This window comes from Pinus tabuliformis, chromosome 3_2 (genome assembly GCF_031772625.1).
Source record: "Pinus tabuliformis cultivar Carrire ecotype Pingquan chromosome 3_2, CPIR1, whole genome shotgun sequence".
Taxonomy (NCBI): domain Eukaryota; kingdom Viridiplantae; phylum Streptophyta; class Pinopsida; order Pinales; family Pinaceae; genus Pinus; species Pinus tabuliformis.
Genome location: NC_142302.1, coordinates 121,670,452 through 121,686,963, shown reverse-complemented (window position 1 = coordinate 121,686,963; position 16,512 = coordinate 121,670,452). Strand labels below are relative to the sequence as shown.

At 37.7% G+C, this 16,512-nt stretch overlaps 1 pseudogene; it reads left to right on the top strand.

Annotated features, from left to right (window-relative positions):
• The first annotated feature begins 411 nt into the window (after positions 1 to 411).
• On the top strand, positions 412 to 16,189 carry LOC149180115 (phytochrome pseudogene; annotated as a pseudogene).
• Positions 16,190 to 16,512: the final 323 nt, after the last annotated feature.

Below are 16,512 nucleotides of genomic sequence, written 5' to 3'. Positions count from 1 at the left end.
CAAGCATCCATCATTGAGATGGAAGGTAAGTTGCACAATCAAATTGTTTTTATTCTAATTGATGCAGGTTCTAATTACAACTATATCAACCCAGAACTTGTAGAGAAATGCAATTTGGTCAAGGAATTGCATGGAGAACCATGGATGGTTCAATTGGAAACCGAAACAAAAAGAAATATTCACCATTGGGTGAGATCATGTGCATTCAAGCTCGATGGTATGCCCACCATAGGTCATTTGAATTTATTTCCATTTTGTGCATACAACATATTATTGGGCATGAATTGGTTGTAAATGCACGGGACCAAAGTGGATTGTTTTGGAAAAGAAATTGAATGCTCAAATGAGCAAGGAAAAAGAAGGGTTTTCTAAGGTAGTAGAAAGCCTACATCAGTGAGGATGATCACGGTTATGCAAGCCAAGCGTAACGGCAGAAAAGGGTGCATCTCGTTTGCAGTGCAAATATTAAGTGATGAGAAGGTTGGCAATGACACTAGGAGTGAGGAAAGTGAAATGTTGAACAAGTACCCAGTTCTACAGCAGTACATAAATGTGTTTTTAGTGGAAGTACTTAGATTACCTCCTCATAGAGAGACATATTTCTCTATTGAGTTGGTATTTGAAGCAACACGGACATCCAAGGCACCTTATAAGATCAGTGCCCCTGAGTTGGTGGAGCTAAAATTACAGCTAAAGGAGATGCTAGACAAGGGCTACATAAAGCCAAGCGTGTCTCCATGGAGAGCACCTATCTTGCTTGTAAGGAAAAAGGATGGAACCCTTAGATTGTGAATTGACTACAGGAAATTAAACAAGGTGACCATAAAGAACAGGTACCTATTGCTAAATATTGGTGATCTCTCTGATCAGTTGAGAGGAGTAGCAGCCTTTTCAAAGGTTGACTTGAGGTTAGGATATCATCAAGTGAGGATCAAAGAGGAGGACGTTCACAACGCTGCTTTGAGAAGAAGATATGTGCACTATGAGTTTGTAGTAGTACCCTTTGGACTTATTAATTCCCTTGCCACTTTTATGTGATTAATGAACAATGTGTTGTGTCCTTATTTGGACAAGTTTGTCATTGTGTTCCTTGATGACATATTAATGTACTCAAGGATAGAGGAAGAGCAAGAAAAACATTTCGATGTAGTGCTACAATTGATGAGGGAGCACAAGATCTAGGCAAAGCTCAGCAAGTGTGACTTTTTCCAATCACAGACACACTATTTGGGGAATATTGTCTCCAATGAAGGGATATCAGTGGACCCCGAGAAGATCAAGGCCATTATGGAGTGGCCAACACCAAAGAATGTGAATGAGATCAGATCATTCATGGGGTTGGCAAGCTATTACAGGAGATTTATCATAAATTTATCCAAGATAAGCCATCACATCACATCCTTGCAAACGAAGGGAAAGAAATTTGAATGGACAGCTCAGTGCGCAACAAGTTTTGAGCAACTAAAGTGATTTCTCACAAATGCACCAGCATTGAGAATCGCATATCCTGGCAACGATTTTGTAGTGTGCACAGATGCTTGCAAAGAAAGACTCAGTGGAGTCTTGATGCAAGAAAGACAGGTAGTATTCTATGGGTCAAGGAAATTAAATGAGCATGAGGTAAAGTATGTGACTCATGATATAGAATTGAAAAGGTGGAGACATTACCTCCTTGGTAGAAAATTCACTTATAATAGACCATAGTGGGCTCAAATATTTGTTTGAGCAACCTAAGTTGAATACAAGACAGGCTAGATGGATGGACACACTTAGTGAGTTTGATTTTGAAATTAAGTGTGTAAAAGGCGGAGAACAAGGTTGTTGACACACTTAGCAGAAGAATTCAAGCAACCATAAGCTCTTACAAATCGAACCTGGTGGAAAGGGTAAAAAAGGCAAGACAACATGATGAAAGATATTAGCAGATGAAAGAAAAGTTGTCACAAGGCAATGAGGATGAAGAATATCACCCCAATGATGACAACTTAATTAGATTCAAAAACAAAATGTATGTTTTGAATAATGAAGAATTAAGGAGGTTCATAATGAAAGAGTCTCATGTAAGGCCTTATTCAGACCATCCAGGGTATCAAAAGACCCTTACAACCATTAAAAAGTTCTATTATTGGCCAATTTTGAAAAAAGAAGTGGTTGATTTTGTGGCTAAATGTATAAAATTCCAGTAAGTGAAGGTTGAATGAAAGCATCCTGCAAGACTATTGCAACTGTTATAGCCCATTTCCATTTTACAATGGAAATGGGAGGTAATATCCATGGACTTTATCACGGGATTGCCAAAAACTTTTAGGCATCATGACGTGATCATAGTCGTTATTAATAGATTGAGAAAGGTTGCTCAATTTGTGGCTATCAAATCTACTAATTCAGCCAGTGAGGTGGCTCAAATTTTGATATAAGAAATCATGAGGCTACATGGTATCCCAAAGAAAATTATTCCAGACCGAGATGCTAAGTTCACTTCAATATTTTAGAAGGAATTGTTTGCAGGTTCAGGGACCGAGTTGGTATTTAGTACAACATATCATCCACAAAAGGATGGGAAAATGTAGAGGACAAATAAGATCCTCAAGGACATGTTGAGGATGTATGTAATGCATCAACCAAAAAAGTGGGAATAGTGCCTTCCACTTGTGGAGTTTGCATGCAACAATGGATACCAAGAATCCATCAAAATGAATCCATTTGAGGCATGTATGGGAAGAGTTGTAATATTTCTATAAGTTGGAATGATCCAGTGAATAGAGTCCAGTGAATTCGCAAGTGGCACGGGATAGGATATGCTTAATGTATATGCTGATTTTTGGATGGACGCTACTTATTTTTGTGTTGTATGGATGCAGATTCTGGATTCTCACATTCCTGCAAGCAGCAACGTGTCCCCAAGTAGAGCCATATGTTGACCTCTATCGGTCAACTACCCATGCAGTACACCCCCTTTTTCTTTGCAAGAAAGGGGCAGCACCTGATCAGCGTGTCCGTGCCATCCAGCAGTCATCAGCAGCTTGATCAATCTAATTGTAAACCCAGTCTGCATGTATTAATTGTAAATAATCTTAGCAGATATGAGTCGTGTATGTGAATTGCCTAGGTGGACCTAACTTTCTAGTGGTAATCTACGTCCCGGAAGGTTTTTTGTCTCACCGATCCATGGATCGGCAGAGTTTTCCTTCAAACCTGACCCCAAAGCCGGGATGGATTTTGTCATTGGAATTTTAGGAGAATCCTAGTGTGTTGATCTGCTAGATTATAGTTGTGTCGCAGAACTGGGTGATTTGTGAGGGTCTATGTTAAAGGGGTTTTCTCCCTTAAGATGTAAATTGTAAAAGTCATGATGTAATGTGTCCTGAGGGTCGAAAAATGTTTTAAATCCCCTCATGAGTCCTAAGTCCTAGGTCCTAGGTGATGTTTCCGAAGGCTTAGTTCGATGATCCATTTTAAAATGAATTAAGAAATTAAAAAATGAATAAAAATAATAAAATAAATAAAAATTAAAAACTGAAATAAATAATAAAAAATTAAAAAAAAATAAAGCAAAAACCCTAACTAATAAAATAATAATATTTTAAGTGAATAAATCGACGGATGAGATCAAGAGATGTCTTGATCCTCATCAACGGTCGAGATCATTTCTACATGGATCACTCGAACTAGCCGTTGGGATCATTTCCTTTAAATAGGGTGCTAGGGGTCATTTTCAGATCATAGAAGATCTGTGAGTCTAAGACTGAAGAAGCTCTCTTGTAAATCTGTTTCTGGTTAATAAAAGAAGACTTTGGAATCCATATCTTGTTGGTGTTACTCTCTTAAAATGTTGTGAGATTGTTTTAGTTTCTGCATATTTTATTTTCAGTCATTGATAATAGCTTTTTTAAGAGTATTGTGAGCACAGGTATCTTGTTCACTTGCTAGGGTTTGGGTGTTGTTAGGGTTTCTGAAGTAATGGCAGGTATCTCCATTACTCTCTGAGATCTAGCAGCATTTTTGCCCTCTTTACTGATGGTTGTTTTGAGCTGTGCAGAAAGCATTTTCTGAAGGAATTTTGTGGGCGTTCGGGGAAGTTCTCGGCTGAACCAGCCAACTCCCGCAAGCATTTTTTGCTGAGCCCAGTTGGATTTGATCCTGGGTCTATCATTCAGTTTTATTTTTCTGATTTGCATGAGAGATTTTCTGAAGTTTTTCACAGTGACAATCTGAAATTTCTGTTCTTTAAATATTTTCTGTGCTTATTGATGAATCTGGCTGCTAAGGGGCCAAATTTGTAAATTAATCAGCTGTCTTAGGGTTTCAGAATTTTCTGATCTAGGGTTTTAATTTTTGCCTTATGCAGTTTTCATTAGGGTTTTCAGTTTTGGTTTGAGGCATATATCATTTCTTGGGTGATTTTGTCCATTGCAGGTACAGGGTTATCTTTTCGGTAGCAAGGGTTTTGTAGCTTTCAAGTGCCTGCAATCTTTCTTCTGTTCTGTCCACCGTCGGAAGCTGGAAAACACAGTCAACACTCAGGATTAACACCACAAAAAACGTTGTTGGTTCTGCGTTGAATGATTGTTACTCCAGGTTGGCGTCCAAAGAAAAAAAAACGATTTCAAACAGTGTAGCTCAGTCTCAGCGTGAATAAGTCTCTGTGGTTTGAAACCTTTCCGCGCGGGCGTCAGGATTTTGGATCAAGTTTCAATCTTGTGTATGGTGGCAACGAAAATTTGCTGAGAGCTTTCCAACGTTAGTCTGCTATGCTCACCACCGGCTCAGCGTTTTTTGGGTTTTACGATACCTGTACCCGCAAATAAGAAAAAAAAAAAAATCTCATCAACGCCGCAGCAGCACGTTATTTCATCCAGCGTAAGAAGGTAACTGTGCGTATCTGCGTGTGGTCATCAGGGTGATCCGTCGATTTATGAACTGTATCTGAAATTTACATCCGTAGCAGGGTCACGAAATTTGCAGGTAAACTCTAAGCGTTTCCAAATTTTCAATCACCGCTAAAAATTCGTGTGTTTCTGAGCTCGAAAATCTGTCAACGGGCCATTAATCGTGAAGTTTTTCTCCGCCTGTATTTTTCTTGTTTATGGCTAGGGTTTCCCTGTAAAAATTTCAGGCCGGGTCGCCTTCCTCCCGTGGCTCAGTATCTCTGTTCAAACGTTTGGGTTTTACGATTACGTATATGTGTGCATAGTTTTGATTACGTTTAGTTCAGGTTTTGTTAGAGTTAAAGTTTTTCTATAGTTTTATTTCATATTTAAAATAGATTTCAATTAGTTTTTTTAGCTTAACTTTGGTTAGATTTTAATTTTAGATTTTAATTTAAATTAACGTAGATTTTATTTTGATTTTAATTTACATTTAGTTTAGGTTTTGTTTTATTTAGATTTTAACTTAGTCTTTTAAATTTTGTTTTTAAATATAAAATATAAAAAGGTTAATTTTTTTTTAGTTAGTTTTTTAATGTGTTAGCCTTAGTTTTATTTTTTTTTATAGTTAGATTTTAGATTTAGGTTTTAGGAGATTTAATTTTTAATTTAGGAATTAACTTTTGATTAAATAGTTTAATTTTAGTTTTAATTAAAAAAAAAAAAAAAAAATTGAAAAGGTATAAAAATTTCGTGGAAAATTATTTTTGCCAGATTCAGTTGTTTTCAATTATTATCTTTCATGCTGAGATCTAAAATTTTCAAGTCGAGACACGAAATTGATATCTGGTTAATAATTTACGATTCTCGTGGTGGTTTTAAGCATTTATCTTTTCGAAGTTTTCAGTTGCTGGATATCGTTTTGGTCATGTGATTTAGCTGATGACAAATGATTGCTGGTCACGGTTTATTTTTCTATATCATTTAACAAGTAATCATTTTAATAACAATCTCTTAAGGCACTGGTCTGCTAACTAATCAAATCATTTTAGTGCTTATCTTAATCGTGTCTCGTGTCTCCCAACCAACTGGTCGACAGTTGGTCTCATCATCTCACAGGGACTACCCCCCTTAGCCGCGGGAGACAGGCTTAAACGGAGGGATCGGGGATAAGAGTGACAGCCCCCAGTCTGAGCGTTGTCGTGTCAATCTGCGCGACAACAGGCATAAAAGCTATGCAAACCAGCATAGGGTGCATAAAGAGTTCCAAGTTGGGGAACATGTTTTTTTTAGAATAAAACCCAAGAAGAGTTTCTTAAAAATTGGGTCATGTGGCAAGTTGGCACAATAGTATTGTGGGCCTTTTGAGATCCTTGAGAAAATTGGACCAAGGGCCTATAGGGTGATTTTACCTCCATCAGTCAAAGTTCATGATATTTTCCATGTTTCTTTCCTTAAAAGATATGTGCAAGATTTTAATCATGTGATTGATTGATCTATGCTACAAGTGTAACCAGAGGGAGAGTTCCAGCCAGAGCCATTCTGCATTCTAGACCAAAGGAGTCATGCTTTGGAATCGAGCCATACAGCAAGTCAAAGTGTAGTGGAGGCACATTGGGCCAGGGGAAGCCACATGGTAAATCGCTAACTCCATGAGAGCAGCATATCCATTTTTGTTTATTGGATGGAGCAAATGTGTGTATGTTTGGACATACTATATAGAGTTGCACATATAAAGCTCCATAAGGTAGTATGTGTTTTTTTATCTTGTTTCCATGTGTTTCATATGAGTAGAAGAACATTGAGGGTAGTGTTCCCTCAAAGGGGAGGGGTTTGTGACAACCCGAACCCGAGTTTCCTCATGAAAATGCAATGTAATATTTCACAAAATATGTTAAAAGGGTTGAGTAAAAAAGGGACATGGATTCCAGAGCTGAGGAGGTGGCTTGCTTGGGATAGGTGAGGTTTCCTTATGTAGGAAATATGGATTGTTTGGACAACCATTAAAGGTTGGTTGGTGCCTTTAATAAGTTGGTTTTCTAAATTAAATTGGGTTACAAGAGAAGTACGTAGGCCCATGTTGCTTGAGGACCACAACAAGGAAAAAAGGACAAAGAATTTATGAGGACAAGACATTGCAAGGTAGCAAGGACGAGGAAGTCAATCTTGCGCAGAAATGAAGGAAGCAGAGTAAAAGGAAGTCAATCCTCTAACTAAAAACTAAATTTATCTAATTTTAAATACAATAAAATGGGAAATAACTTATTTCTATCTAAACATTTATTTGATGATAATATACCATTAAAATTTATTTACCACAAATTAAATAAGTAAGAATCTCATTGCAACCATTTACATAAGTAATCAATAAATAGAAGAATACATATTCCAATAGCTTAGTTGATATGCTCTTAAGCTCCTGGCTCTATTGGGATGCTCCTCTTGACTACCTGACTGGATTTTCCTCCCATCCAATTAGGAAGTATTTCCTATCCCAGGAACCTCCACAGGTTCCCTAGCCCTCCGAGCCCAAGTCCAACCAGATATAGTATGTCCAAGTTAAACAAACACTCTCCTTCTCTCCCTTCTCTTTTCTCCACCTTCCTCCCAAAACAAAATCCTCCAAAACTACAACCAAAACCAAGACCAAGGATCCCCCTCTCCTCTCATCATCCTTCCCCTTTTATGCCTCTTCCTCCCATCCACCTCAACCACCTATCATTAATGTCATAACTACCCCCTCATCCTTTCTTTTGACTTTTCTTACCATATCTTCTCCCAAGTAAATTTGAGAGGACATTTTGGGGAGAAGATATGGATATTTAATTTGGTAATTAATTAAGGAGGATCATATCTTCTTCCAAGTAAATTTGAGAGGACATTTTGGGGAAAAGATATGGATATTTAATTTGGTAATTAATTGGGGAGGACCATATCTTCTCCCAAGGAGATTTTGAGAAGACATTTTGGGGATAAGATATGGATATATAATTTGGTAATTAATTGGAGAGGACCATATCTTCTCCCAAGGATATTTTGAGAAGACATTTTGGGGATATGGATATTTAAATTGGAATAAATGGAAGGAGACCATACCCTATCAAAATTTAAATTTGAGAAGACAAGTTTGGAATTGAATAATAACAATAATAAAATTTATATCAGTAATAAATTTACAGTTTCACCAATGTAGGTATGTACCAATATTTCTTGATAATTATAAGTCAATATTTTCAGGTAATTTAAACACTAATACAATTTGCATGATAAGATTAAGTAGGGCATTACATACACCCCTCCTTCAGAAAACTTCGTCCCGAAGTTCGAGTGAAAAAGTTACAAGGAGTTCGAAGCACTTTGACAATAAGGCATAACAAAATAGAGAGAGAGAGTTATAATAGTAAAATTTGATAAGTCATACAATGACACCACGTCCCATCAAGAGTCTCCAACTATTCTATATCCTCCTATCCTTCCTAACCTACTTCCATTCCCACCTTATCAATCCTTTGTTGCTATATACTGTGGCAACGGATATACCAATCTAACCACTGATAAAACCAATATGGCGGACGCATCGACTATATCGACCTAACTTCCCTAGCAGGCAACTGGAAATCATCATCACGTGTCTAGGGGGAGTGTTTCCATCACTGCCCTCCCATGATTCCAGGTTTGGAGGTTACACAGTGGGAAATGCCTCCACCCCTCCTTACAACTAGGGTCAACACCCTAATATGGACCACACTACAGCGCTGGTTGGGTACTTGTCATCGAATAATCCAATCAGGTAGTCTTGTCACCTGCCATTTACATTTTACCCATGTCATAAGAGTGCATATCAAGTAGATACAGAATGTAACAAAACAATTTACATCATATCTTTCCTCATTAGATGCCTCGACCTTCCCCAATGGAAGAGTAGATCTTGGCTATCATATAGTTTTTCCCAATCTGCAGGTTAGTTCTCATTCATGCATACATATAACAACAAAATATATATAGATAAGTGACCTTAAACATCATGTTATTAAGTCTAGTATCCACGTGTCAATTTTGTAATTTATACTAGAAATAAATCTTACATTAGATAAATCATAATTTCACTAAGCCATTCATTAGATAATTCATATCCACTTAAGCCATACATGAAACAACAATAACTATAATAAGTCATGCACTAGATAAATCATCACCAAGTAAGTAATACATTAGGTCATACATCAAACATTTCCATCATCAATACCTAATCCATCTAATGATTTATATAAGTAGTTTCACATGTCCAACTAAATGCATCAATATTACATAGCGTTCATAAATAAATAACATAGAACTGTGAAATAGAGCCTTAGCATAGGTACCTATCTAAGTCAAAATGGGCATCACAGATGTTCGAAAAGTGAGGGGTAGTCACGATGCATAGTCTCTGCATCCTCCCAGGTAGCAGATCCTGGGCTATACTTGTCCCACTAAACCTTAACATGGTCCAACATGCGACGTCTGAGCTGTTGAACCCTACGATCCAATATGCATAATGGTTCGACCACTATGGTTCCCATGTTCGAGACCTGCAATTCCATCCAATCTATTTTGTGAGATTCATCAAAAACATAATGTCGTAAAATAGATACATGAAAAACATCATAAGTTTTATGCAAATGGGGTGGCAGTACAAGATTTAGGCAACTGGTCCAATCTTCTCCTTAATCCTAAAAGTTCCTACGAATAGAGGTAACAACTTCGTCCCTTTCCCAAACCAAATGGTGCTTTTGTTGGGTCGGATACGAATAAAAACTTGGTCCCCTACTTCATAATTGTGATCAATCCTATGTGAATGGGCATAACTCTTTTGTCTATCTTGTGCTACCTTTAACCTTTGTCGAATCTGTCTTACCTGTTCCTCCATTTATTGAACTAATTCTGGCCCAACTATTACTCGGTCCTCTAAATTTTCCCAACTCAATGGCGCCCTACATGGCCTTCCATATAGAGCTTGATAAGGAGGCATCCCAATTGAATTGTGGTAATTGTTATTATAAGAAAACTCTACCAATGGTAAGTACCTTTCCCATTGAGTCTGATTATCCATGACGTACATTCGAAGCATGTCTTCCAAAACCTGGTTTACTCTTTCAATCTACCCATTTGTTTATGGATGATATGCAATGCTTAGGTTCAACTGAGTCCTTAGTGCTAACTGCAAACTTGTCCAAAACCTAGATGTAAATCGAGAGTCTCTATCAGAAATGATCTTTGTGGGTAACCCATGTAGTCGAATAACTTCACTTATAAAAACTCGTGCCACATCAGTAACATCGTAAGTGTCTCTTATTGGAATGAAATGGGCACTTTTGGTCAATTTATCAACTATAACCAATATAGCATTGTGCCTCTATGACGTGAGTGGCAAACCCACAACAAAATCCATAGAAATTACCTCCCATTTAGACATAGGGATGTCATGTGGTTGTAGGAATCCTATTGGATGGCGATGATCAGCCTTTACTCGTTGACATTCAAGACATTTGGCGACAAACTAGACTATATCATGCTTCATGCCTGCCCAAAAGAAGAGTTTCTTCGTGTCCGCGTACATCTTCTTCACTCCAGGTTGTGCACAATAGAGTGCTATATGTGACTCTTCAAGGATTGTCCTTCTTATACATCCTTCCTTAGGTATGTAGATTCTCCCTTGAAATCTCAATAGTCCATCTAGTTCAAGGACATATCCCTCAAACTTTGGTTCTATCTGCTTCCCACTCTAGAGTGTTGAGATAACCTTTAGATACCAACTATCTTCAAAGAGTTTCTCCAACACACGCTCCCTCAAATTTACCTTTAGGGCTACTAGGGAGAAGGCTCGTGGCCTCCTGCTTAGTGCATCAGCCACCACATTCTCCTTTCCCTTGATGTATGAGATCTCAAAATCATACTCACTCATGAATTCGCTCCACCACCTTTGTCTAGCATTCAAATCCCTTTGAGTGAAGAGGTGCTTCAGGCTTTGATGATCTGTTCTTAACTCAAATCTTCTCCCAACGAGGTAGTGTCTCCACAGTTTCAAAGCTAACATCATTGTTGCTAACTCTAAGTCATGGGTAGCATACAACTCTTCATGTTTCTTCAATTTTCTAGATGTGTAAGCTATTAATCCACCTTCTTGCATCAATACTGCTCCCAATCCTTGCTTTGAAGCATCGATGCAAACAGTGAAGTCTTTTTCCATGTCTGGTACTCGAAGGATCGATGCACTAGTTAGTAACCTCTTTAGTTTTGTGAATGCAGTGTCACATTCATATGTCCATTCATACCTGACCCCCTTTCGTTGTAATGTGGTGATGGGTTTTGCAATCCTTGAAAACCCTTCCACAAACCTGCGATAATACCCTGCTAGCCCCATAAAACTACACACCTCATGAGCATTTTTCGGTATGGGCCAATCCATTATGGCCTTTACCTTTTCCGGGTCAACTGAAATCCCTTCTCCTGAAATGATGTGCCCAAGGTAATGAAATTTCTTCTAAAAGAAGGAACATTTTGACAATTTTCCATACAATTGATTTTCCCTTAAGCAAGTCAATACAACCCTTAGGTGCTTTTCATTCTCCTTTTCATTCTTGGAATACACAAGAATGTCGTCCAGAAAGACTTGCACAAATTGGTCCAAATACTTCCTAAACACACCATTCATGAGGCTCATGAATACTGTTGGTGCATTGGTCAAACCAAATGGAACAACTACGAACTCGTAGTGCCCAAACCGAGTTCGAAATGCAGTTTTTGAGATGTCACCTTCCTTAATCCTCAATTGGTGGTATCCAAATCATAGATCGATCTTTGAGAAAATCGTTGCTCCCTTCATTTGATCAAATAGGTCATCTATTCTAGGTATCAGGTACCTATTCTTTATTGTGGCTCTATTCAAGTCCCTATAATCTATGCATAGCCTTAAGGAACCATCCTTCTTCTTGACAAAAATCATTGGTGCACCCCAAGGTGAAATACTAGGTTTGATAAATCCCAAGTCTAAGAGATCTTTTAATTGCATCTGCAACTCACAAAGTTCGGGAGTTGTCATCCTATAGGGTGTCTTAGATATTGGTTCTGCACTAAGTGTTAAGTCAATTGTGAAATCTGTCTCCCTTACAAGAGGTAATCTAGGCAATTCCTTAGGAAAAACATCCTTGAATTCTGACAAAATTGGGTGTTGATCTCGGGAGGGTCCTTTCTAGTCACTTACAACCTTGACTACATATAGCTTGCAACCTTGTCAGAGACAACGTTTTACCTTCATCATGGATATGAATCGTAGTGACACTCCTCTCTTGATTCCACAAATCTCAATTGGCCTACCTTCATCATCTAAACAAATCACCTTCTTGAAACAGTCTACCAAAGCTCGATGAGCTTCTATCCAGTCCATTCCAATAATTACATCATACGTCCCCAATGTTGTGACATATGCCTTCAACTTAGTTATACACACCCCGAGGTTTACTTGACATTGGTCAACACTAGGCCCTACTGCTTGTTTTATCCCAGAAGCCATTTCAACTTGATTACAGTCATCGTGCTCATAGACTACCAACCCACATTTTTCTAATGCAACGAGTGAAATGAAACTATCTGTAGCACCTGAATCAAACAAAATTTTAAAGTTTACTTTGTTTATCATACCTGAGGTTTCTACCACGGCAGACTGGTGTTTTACTCGTTGGTTATCAACTACTACATAGATTCGAAGGTGGCTACTTTCTCCCCCCGTTGGTGCTTTTCTTTCTCTACGGTTGTTACTAGTTTGTAACTTAGGACAGTCACGCTGGTAATGAGGTCCCCCGCATCCCCAACAAGTGATGTGTGGTAGACCTTGAAGCGAATGTTGTGGAGTTCTTTGGAAAGAGTTCCTTCCCTTGGGACCCCTGCCCCTACTTGTTTCTCCTCGCGTATGACCTTGATTTGCACATTCCCTTGAACCCGCGGGTGAAGCTACATTAGTAGCCATTGAAATCCCCACTTTTGGTGCTCTAGTTACAACCCTGTTTCCATATGGTGATGGCCTCAAACTTCCTCCGCTGGGGAAGGTACGAGGGGCCTTCCCCATAAACCTTGGTTGTTGTGGAAAAATGGTTTTGTTTCCACCCTTTAAGTCTAAGTGTTCTTCAACATAACGAGCATGTTCCACAGCTTTTGCCACTGAGGATGGTTTCCACATCCACACGATTGCCCTAATCTTAGGGTTTAATCCATAAATGAAATGATCCGCTTGGTGCTGGTCAGTATCCATGTAGGAGACATACTTGACCAATTCCATGAATCTAATCTCATATTCTTCTACCGTACAATTTCCCTGTACCAAGGCATGGAAGGCTCCTATCTGTTGTTCTTTATAATATGCTGGTAGGTACTTTTTCCTAAATCTCTCCTCAAATAACTCCCAAGTAACTGTGTCAGGAGTGAGGTGTAGTTGACGCTCTAAGTTACCCCACCAAGCCAGAGCACTATCTCTGAGTTGGAAAATTTCTTTTTTAGCTTTTGAATTGGAATTATAATCCCTTAGTGTGAAGCACCTTTTCATTCCTTCTAACTAGGCTTCTGCTCGTTCGTTGGCACGACCTCCAGCAAACTTTAGGAGCTTAATATTTTGGAGCTCCCTAGTAATGTCCTCGATTGGAGGTCCTCTATCAGAGTCTCTTGATCCCTCGAGATTTCCTAACCTTGATGGAGGGTGTTCTTCTTCCACTTCAATTGTTTGGTGCCCTTTTAAAGTCTCATTAATTGCTTCTAGGGAATGCAAGATGAGAGTTGGCTCCGGTGAAGGTAATGGGTTATTTGTAGGTCATTGTGATGACCCTCCTTAACCTTGATTTCTTCGTGTCCTCACCATTTTGAATTGTTCAAATATCCATATGATATGTAAGACTTATTAGCACAACTTAGGGCCTTGTCAATTCTTACTCAGCTCACACATGTTTTGCATAATGATAGGTGCAAGTTTTCCTTTTGTTATGCTTGTAAACGACTATTTCTAATATTGAGAAGATAATCATGGGTCTACTAAATCCTCTCCCATTGCTATCTAAGCAAGTGCTACCATGCACTGCTAGTCACCCTCAAATATCTTTAGATATCCCTAAACAATCATCCTAAATCCATCTTATATATTTTGAGAATTCACATAAACATTAACTTACCATTTTTAATCACATTATTAACTAGTTGTCCTCTTTAAATTCCATCAACAATGTTAGATTAGTTTTCAAAGTGGATGGCTAGTTGTCTCAATCAACTCAATATTGACATTATTGTTAGATGTATACTATCCAATTGATGTATGTAGAATCGCTAGTGCTACATGTTTTAAGATAATAATATTGTATATTGTAAGAGATTCTAACATACCAATCAATTGTTGTTCACATTTGACAACTTGGCTAGTTGTCTCAATCAACTCAATATTGACATTATTGTTAGATGTATACTATCCAATTGATGTATATAGAATGGCTAGTGCTACATGTTTTAAGATAATAATATTGTATATTGTAAGTGATTCTAACATACCAATCAATTGTTGTTCATATTTGACAACTTTAATGTATTAAAATCTACTAAAAGAAAAGAGAAATATGTGTGGTGCAATGCAATGGAGTTGGGTGTTAAAGTTTTAGAAAATAAGTTTTTTTTTGTTAACTACTCAAAACCCCTACATTCCCATATATATATATATATATATATATAATCTATTTTAAATTCAATAACATTATCTTCTACCTTATTTACTATAATATTTAAAAATTCTAAGTTCTCAATTAACAATTATATAAATTATTTATTATTTGGTTTATGACAAGTTTGATATATATAAAGTTTGATAGGGTTCTTATCCACTGATCACTTTTCATTTCACAAATTTGGACCAAGCATAATTGTTATCAATACTTTATATATGTTATCAAGGAACACCTCTTCTGTTCTTAAATGAAATGGAGCATATTTACATTTAAATAAGGTAACAATTAAAGATAAAGGTTCCCATCCTCCATTCTTTTTATAATATGAAGTAAAAAAAATCCGTTTTACTCATGTATAATTTTTTATTAATTCTATTTTATTAATCTTATTGGGTATTTAAACTATCTTATTCATATCCCATATTGTCTAATAAATAAACTTTTGAATATGCATAGTTAAGAAAAGATTTTAAAAAGATAATTAAAAGGTACAAAATCATGGGAGATATAACTATAATATAAAACAATGAGATTTATTAACACTTATGAAGCAGATTGAAGCAGAAGTTTAGGATCGAGAGATATTTTCTTTTGTTTCAAGAAGAAGTCAGTGATTTTTATACGATCGACCAAGGGCTTCAATGATTTAAAACCCGAAGAAACAGGTTATATATTTATCAGACCTAGGACCACGTTTTGGATTTTGACACTTCCAGCAGGATTTTTTTATTTTTTTTAAGGGCTTCTGCGATATGCTTCTTCGTGATGCACCCATTGGGATCGTGTCTCAGACTCCCAACATTATGGACCTTGTCAAATGTGATGGGGTTGCTTTATTATATGGGAAACGCCTTTGGCTTTTGGGGACCACTCCTACTGAGGCTCAGATATTGGATATTTCAGATTGGCTCCTCGAGCATCACAGAGATTCCACTGGTTTGAGTACTGACAGTCTTGCAGAAGCAGGCTATCCAGGAGTTGCGTCACTAGGTGATGCAGTTTGTGGAATAGCCGCAGTCAGAATTACCTCCAAAGACTTCTTATTTTGGTTCAGGTCTCACACAATGAAAGAAATAAAATGGGGAGGTGCTAAACATGATCCCAATGATAAAGATGATGGCAGGAGAATGCACCCTCGGTCATCATTCAAATCATTCCTGGAAGTTTAAAAGGCGAAGTCTTCCTTGGGAGGATGTCGAGATGGATGCCATCCATTCATTGCAACTGATTCTGAGGGATTCCTTTCAAGATATTGATGACAGTGACAACAAAACCATGATACATTCACAGCTAAATGACTTGAGGCTTCAAGGAATAGATGAACTAAGTGCAATGACAAATGAGATGGTACGGTTAATTGAAACTGCAACTGTGCCAATTTTGGCAATCGATTCTAATGGACTCATAAATGGATGGAATACTAAAGCAGTTGAACTCACAGGATTGTTGGCCGATGAAGTTATAGGGAGGCCTTTAATTGATCTTGTTCAACATGACTCGGTTGAAACCGTGAAACAATGCTCTACTTGGATTTGCAAGGAGGAGAAGGAGCCTGCAAACTGCCTGCAACTACTTGGAAATGCTTGAAAGCATTTGGCATGCATCCAGCGCAAGACTACATAACTCATCCAATATAGATCAGCAAAATTTTGAGCAACAAAAAAGAACAAATTCCTTTTTAAAGTAGAGAATGGGCCCTATCATAAAGATGTAACCTATGGGGAGGCAGCACATAAAAAGAATGATGCGGTCAAAATGAGACATTCCAAATGTGCTTTCTTACAACAGGAGAAAGAAGGTGCACCCTACAACCCTACAAACTTAACAAATATTGGGCCTCCCCGTATGGAACCCCAAGCTTCCCAACCGTGAGATGCATTTCACACCCAGGTTTATAGACGGATATTTGT